Source organism: Aptenodytes forsteri, unplaced genomic scaffold (genome assembly GCF_000699145.1).
Source record: "Aptenodytes forsteri isolate BGI_AS27 unplaced genomic scaffold, ASM69914v1 Scaffold143, whole genome shotgun sequence".
Classification (NCBI taxonomy): domain Eukaryota; kingdom Metazoa; phylum Chordata; class Aves; order Sphenisciformes; family Spheniscidae; genus Aptenodytes; species Aptenodytes forsteri.
This window is the reverse complement of record NW_008794951.1, coordinates 7,144,577-7,152,547: the sequence shown is the minus strand read 5'-3', so window position 1 is coordinate 7,152,547 and position 7,971 is coordinate 7,144,577.

Here is a 7,971-nt window from a genome sequence, read left to right as displayed (position 1 = left end):
GGCACAGGTTGCCCAGAGAGGTGGTGGATGCCCCAGTCCTGGAAACATTCAAGGTCAGGTTGGACGGGGCTCTGAGCAACCTGATCTAGTTGAAGATGTCCCTGCCCACGGCAGTGGGGTTGGACTAGATGACCTTTAAAGGTCCCAGCCTAAACTATTCTGTGATTCTATGATTCTGTAATCTGAGAGGGAACCAATATAATACTGATAATATTGCAACCACAGACAAAATCTGAGCAGAGGATCAGATTTCAGTTTATAGTTTAGCCATTTACTGGAGCTGGCCAACATTCAGAGGGAACAGAGAAATCTATGTGCGTGTTTGTGATTGTACAGATAGAGTGTATTGAATGTTATGGTATGGCAATTAATCTCTTGTTTTTAAAAAAAAATTATGGGCAGATTGCACAGAAACATGCCTTAAATTTGTTATCGGCTATTAATAGGTAGACATTACTGATTTTGTCTCTATTCCAAAACTGGATTAAAACATAAGCTATGGGAATGTTCTTAATCATTCAGACTCTCTCTAAATATAAGTTGTGACTGATCTTTACTGGCATCCAAAATTTTATAATTAACATACCATGATAAAAATGGTACATTTTCCACTATGGGAAATTGTTCTCTATTAATAAGCCAATCAAGTGAATATCTACTACATATTACCACCAGCATAATTAAAAATAATATACACCAGGGAAATATATGTTTGGGTTCTACCTGCCCTCTGGTACACTCCCAGTAGGGTTGTTGCTGTGTATCAGAAGGGAAGGAGTGTCAAAAAACCACCAAATGCTTGTGCATGCAGCTTGCTATACTGGGTCATATTTGTACACTGTAAGTGATTCCATTCAAACCAGCGGAGAAAAGCCGAGTCCATGTTTTATTATGAGTTCAGGTCTTCTTTATCCACGAGATGGCACTCTGTTTGCCACTTCTGTGCTAGACAGGACTGAGTACAGATGGAGTATAACAGGACAAAATGAATCCAGCCATAGAATACAGAAAAATAATGCTTATCTTCATTCTTAATTTATTCAAAGAAAAAGTAATTTCTCATCATTTTTATAGCTGTGTATTTCAGCTGTATCAAACTCACCTTATAAGGGACTAAAGTGGACATTTTTCCTCAATGTCAATGCAAAGACATTTACATATCCACATTTTGCCCAAAGCTGTGCATTCACATTCGTTGTTGATTGGGCACAATTTCCACATAAACCCACAAATGTTACAGGCTGACTCAGAAGTTGCTGAAACTTCACAAACCTTTCAGCAGAGCTGGCAACTTGCACAGTTTAATAACAATCAGAGATAGCTGGATGTCACATTAGTCTGGGTTGTAATAAAAATATTTTAGGAGTTATTTTTTTAATATAAGATATTATGGAAGCTTCCAAAAGGAGCCCAGCAAAGGAAATGTCATAAAATGACTCAAAGACCCTGGTGGCATCATGCACCCATTGAACCAAATACTACACAAGACAAACTTAAAACCGTCTCTACAGTATTCTTCTTTAAAGCAATAACACATTCTCTGATGCATCATACTAATTGATAATCTCCATGTAAACCTAATTTTTGCAACAAGGAGAAAAAGGATCTTGTTAAAAAGCAGCTCATACTGGCTCCTTTATTATATAATAGATATATATTATACATGTGTGTATATGTATAAAATATAATAAAGTATTGTCTGCTACACTTGGGACAATTGACACAGAAGAACAACCCCTATAGAGCAGACATCTCACTCATAACACAACATAAAAAATGATGAGTCCTAGGCAAGGGGTTTTGTTCTTGCCAGAGTACAGTGACCCACAGCGAATCCTGAGCAGGTGTTCCACGTAGGTCAACATTACAGCAGCGGTGCCAGGCAGGGGCAGTTCTGCATGCAACATGCAGGGGAGTGTTTATGCAACAGACAAGTGTTGATACATCAGGAATGATAATTGCTGCCAGGGTAAAGTGTCACATAATGACTTTTCTTGAGGAAGACACCTCATGCAGAGTCACTCATGGTATAGCCTGTGCCCTTCAGGGTGGGAAGGAAGCCCAGAGCCCCGGTAGCATGCCCATGGCAAAGCAGCTCAGCAGGACAGGCCAAGCTGAACATGGCGGGCCTGGTGATGAGGGTCTGATGGCTGCTGCCACAGGATGGGATTGATGGTCTGGGTGGGTTTCTGAAATGGGAGTTCCAGGGCAGGGGATTTCAGAGGGACTGGGAGGGATGGGCATGAGGACTGGGATGGGGGAGCCACCAAGAACAGCCACCCCCCTGCACACCCTGACCCTTCCACTGCTGACAGTAGCAGCCACCAGGGCATCTTTCCAGGCTTTGACATAGACAAAATGTCAAAGCAAAGTGACAGCTCATTTGCCCCTCTGTGGGTGCCCAAGCCCTGGCACCCTCCATACCGCAGCTAACAATTTCTAGAGCCCCAACACAGTAGTGACAGGCCCATCTTTTCCTGTACCTGTGGTCAAAGCAGAGAATAGGTTTCTCAATGGGAAGGAAAACATCAGGAACAGTGAGAAGTTGTTGTTCAGGCAGCAGATAGGAAACCACTGAGCTGCTGCTGTTGTGCATGGAGCTGGAAGCAGGTACAGGCTGTGCAATAAATGGATACGACCTAAATATCACACAGTTAAAAAAAAGGGCTTCTTTCTTTGAGCAAAGCCATGGTAGAGCTATATCAGTATCTGCAATATGATACAGAGGAGACAGTCATTCACTGCAGTGCTAAATATCCATGGGAGGTTCCCCAGATTTCTTGTACTTATTTAAACCTTTAATGTATTTTTTGGTGTCTATGTGTGTATGGAGGTCACACACAGAATGCTTAAATGCAAAGAGGGAACAGGGGGACATTAGGAGCAGGTGTAAAGACAATAAAGACACAAGTTACACGTGTGGGACACTGAAACAAGGGCTGCCAAGCATCAAATCAAAGCACTGCACAGAGACATGAGACAGGGACGTAAGTGCGATACTTTTGGAGGTAGGGTTGTTCTTTTTTGTTTTTTCATGATCCACTGTCAGCAGGTGATGGAACATTGGGTAAACCCTTGCCAAATAGCAGCTAACAGTGTAATAGACGTGAAGCAGGAGAGTTTCTCACACCGGGATTAAACAGTGGGAACTGGGGAGAAAATCACCACCATGAGCTGCTGATGTCATCTGAGTTACAGCTGAGTCTAAAGTCAAGACACTCTCACAAAGAAGAACCAGTGTTTCTTCTTCCCACAGTGGCAGGGAGGTGCTGCCTGCTCTCACAGGTACTGCCGTGGCAGAAGTAGCTGTGCTTATGTAAAGCTCTGTGCAACCAATTAATCCAGTCAATAAGAAGAGCAGCATAAATATAAACTAGGTTATGCAGCTTGCATATATTTAGTATAAACTGACTTTCAGAACTATGCTGGCATAATTCCTTTTTCACGATTGCTATGTAAGCAGGAAACCCACACATTTAACATCTTCAGTTGTACCCTAACCTTCCTCTGCATTGCTCCCTTATATTCTGAGGAAAAGCCCTGACTTATCTGACTCTACTAAGTAACAATTATTCTCATCTACAGGCTGAGGTTTGTGCTCTGAAAGTTTTTCAGCGTACATTTCCAGTTCAAAATTTTTTTGAGTCAAAAGCCAAATTTTCGTTCAAAAATTGTTCTGATGTATGGTTTAAACAAATCCTACTAACCAAGCAGTGCCCCCTAATGACTGGGATTAGGCACAAATAGCAGTTTTCTTCTATGGAGATTCCAATTCCTCAAGAGTTTGTAGTTTGCTTCCCCCTACCCCGCTCTGACTTTGACTTCTGGAGTCTAATCTCATACGAGCTCTGTTTTCGCTTGTTGCAAGGCATATTTTTATAATTTTAGCCTACTACATTTGTGTCTTCTAAAATAAATCCAATACAAAGATGGTCAGAAGAAAGAGTATGAGAAGCTGACTTCAGCCATCTGTGGAAGCTGGAAATCACTCAATGTTCTTGTCAGATTATTTTCAACCTTTTTTCTTCCATGCTAGTCTGCATAGGAACCAGTAAAGTATCCTATATGAGCTCCTGTAATCCCAAACCTACCTCCTTTTCCACAACAATAATAAAAAAGAAAAACTATTGCTTTTTCTATCTAGTAACTTATATTCTCTTCCTTCCCTGGAGGTACTGTTGAAGTTTGCACTGGAGTACAATATTTTACATCTTTGCCTTTCTCAACGTATTTCTCTTCTGCTTACAGACAATTAGTAAGAGAAAATTCCTCCAAGAGGGTTGAACTCAAATGTTCTGTGCCTTGAACTCTGACTGTGCTCTGTGTTGAAAATTTTGGATATTTTAGATTTGTGGCTTCAGAACACTTGTTTTTGGTTTCTCCTTGCTTTACAGAATTACTGCTGCAATTCTGGTGGACTAGCTGTCAGGAGGCATACACTTTGTTTGATATTTTAATTCTAATGAGGGTCTCAAAATTAGAACAAGCCCTTTATAGTGACAGCGAATGATGACTCACCATATAAAAGAGTCTCCTAGACAGATAATTATTTAGGCATGTATTTCAGGGGATCATCCATTAGGTGTCTCAGAGGAAGAGATTATTTTTTTATCAACAGGGAAGACAAGACAGTGAGTTAAATTACCTTGAAGGCAATACTGACTCATGAGAGGTAATAGGAAGTGATTTGAGAGATACATGTATGTCCTGGTTAAATTTGGCTTTTCTTACTTAGTATGTGGCATTTGAAGCTTGCTAATTGTCAAGATTTTCTTGAGCATATAGCTATCTGAGACTATCCACTAGGCCTGACTTAAGAGTTTGTTGCTTAAGGGATGAATGGTCTCAGCAATGATTGTGGTCTGACATTGTCACCCCAGATATCCCACCTTGGGAAGAATTATGGTTGCAAGCTCAAAGGGACTACATAAGGTAACATGGTCCAGGCTGCCGTCAGTCATGACTACACACTCTGCCAGCGAAGCAGCCAAAGTAGCCCCAAGTTGTATTTATATTCCATTTCATTCATCCTGAAAGAAAACGTCACAGGCTGGAGGAAATTCATGACACTTTGAGGTGCTTGAAGACAGACTTCAAATTGTTGGCTTAAAATTGTAGCCTGAGCAATTTGACCATCACAGTGACCTTATTACATTTAGATGAACTCTTTGTAATACTACCTGGGGACTTGGGTCTTCATATGGAATAAAACTTTATCTTCTGTAATAGCTCTGGTCACCTCCCACTGCAGCGGGACTCAGGGGTGTTTACCTGGAGGAATTGTGGAGGCTGCTTAGGACAATTTATGATAGCTTGAGCTGGCAAGGTATACTGGAAAGTGTGAGGAGGTATAAATGGATACAACACAGGGATTTCCAACACAAGTCAAACTATGCATTTTTCAAATCCCTGATGAAAATTTCCTCTTTCCCCATGATGCATGAAGTATTTTTCCCTTGAATCTTGTTTCCATATGATCTTACCTTTGTAGCTTTTTCCAGCATTAATCTTGCTACAAGTGTTGTAGGTCAGCTATCATAGCTCAACTTAAGTTATCATTCAAATATTTATAATTACTGCTGCATCAAGTTGCCAGCAAATTATTTCCTCTTGCCCCTGAATTTGTGCTCTTTCAGGTTCTCCATAGAGCACAGAACATTCCCCTTATGACCAGTCTCATAAAATGACCCTTTGAGAATGACTATAGGTTGCAACAGGAGGAAAAAAAAAAAAGGTAGTTTAATGTGAAAAAGCATGAACAACTTTGTTACTGGTTAGTTACCCTGAACAAATGCTGCCGTTCTGACATGAAGTTAGTGGATGGCTTTCAGGTGATGATTGTAGCATCCAGGGCAAATTATAGCTTTAGAGCTGAAAGATCATATATCTCCTAACCACCTCATCCCTGGAGCTTCTTAGAACTACTACCTTGTTTTAATTTTTACATTAACAAAGGCATAAACACTCTTCATAGGGAACTAAACCCATTAGATAGGGCTCTTCATATTTCAATAAATGAATGTATCCTTTTAAAAAAAGGAAAATAATGGAGAACTTCTTACAAATGTGAAAATTAATAACATTCCTTTATGCAGTCTTTGATACAGACTCACTCTCCCTGGGTTAGTTTGACTTAATTTTAAATGCTTGCATGATCTCATATTTACAATTTCTTTATCTGGTGTTCACATATTTTCCCGATGTTTTTTTTTTAAAGCAAGAAATCTTGCTTATGCTAAAATAGCTCCATAAAATAGCTCACATTTGAAAATAAAAACACATTTCTTTCCAAAGTTAATGCTAATAATCGGAGCAATTATGTAACAAACAATGCTAGTATGTGCAGACAGCTATCACAGATCAAGTCCAGGAGCTTCACTGCAGAATAATCCCTTTGCACAGTGCGACAGCAGCAAACTATATTGATATTAGGAATGGATGAGAAAGAGAGGAATGAAGAAAGCCATATGTACCAGTGCAGTCCCTTAATACAGTGGTTAAATTAGTACAAATCCAATCTGTGATACTATTTGGTGTACACACAAATGCAGTGTATATGGTAGATCCAAGTTACAGTTAAACAGATAAAACCTTGTATTAAAATCTGAAACTACTAGTTCTATTAGAGATCTAACAGAGCTCTCTAAGACAGGCTGAACAGATCTTACATTGCTACCTCGACACATTTATCTGATGGTCACTGTTGGGATTACCTACACTAGGGTGCTGCTGAAATCATTGCGAATACCAAACACAGCCATTGCCCGCCACTGAGCAAATAACTATTTTCCTGTCTGCCAACCCTTTCCAAGACATAATGTCCTATTTCTCTCACAAGAATTGAAAGTTACCTAGCTATGCGCATTCTTGATTAAAAAAAAAACCAAAACAAAAGACCCCCACAACAGTGTGTTTTCATGGAAACCAGCCTCTTCATGTACTTTAAAAGAACAGGATATTACTACTGTTATTATTTATATTGTGAAATTTCAATACATATTTCTATCAACCTCTTGGCCTTGGATATATTCTGGCTCTGGATTTAATTTCTGTGGAAAGTAATTTCCATTTTCCTTCATTTATGTAATTTAGTTTAGTAGTTTTAGTCAATGTGTACAGCCATGAAACTTCAGTAGCTATGATTAAAACCAGCACACAGCACATTACCATTTGTCCATCTTCATGTTGGGGAAAGAAATGTAAACAGCCTTTTCCTCTAGGGAGTTAGCAATCAAAAAAGTTGCACAGAATTATTATTAAAGCATACATCCAGAGTGAAACACTTTCCCAATGTAATGATTTCCATATCTCCTTCAAAAGTGCTTGAAAACCCATAGGATTTGTCTAAATATAGGTGGGTTGACTATTATATGATTTTAGTGCTTGATCCAGCCTGCTGACTCTGTCACTCATGCTTCAAAAGGAAAGGGACAATGATCTGCTTGCCTAAAATCAGATGCATCATGTGGATGTTCCAAATCTCTTCTTAAGAAGAATCCTTGAAAGGAGTCTACAGTGTTAATAACAAAACAACAAAATGAGATTATAAAGAGTAAAAATACTAAATCACACAAAACCAAACTTTTTAGCAAGAGCAAAAACCTAAATAAACAAAGGTTGCTCTACATTTTCCAGATTCTGAAATTTTGACTGAAACATAAAAACTTTGAATTTTCATGAGTGAGTGAAAAATGTCATTAGAATAGAATAGACTATTTCGGTTGGAAGGGACCTACAATGATCATCTAGTCCAAGTGCCTGACCAATTCAGGGCTGACCAAAAGTTAAAGCATGTTATTAAGGGCATTGTCCAAATGACTCTTAAGCACTGGCAGGCAGGGGGCATCGAGCACCTCTACAGGAAGCCTGTTCCAGTGTTTGACCACCCTCTCAGTAATGAAATGCTTCCTAATATCAAGTCTGAACCTCCCCTGGTGCAGCTATGAACCATTCCCACACGTCCTATCACTG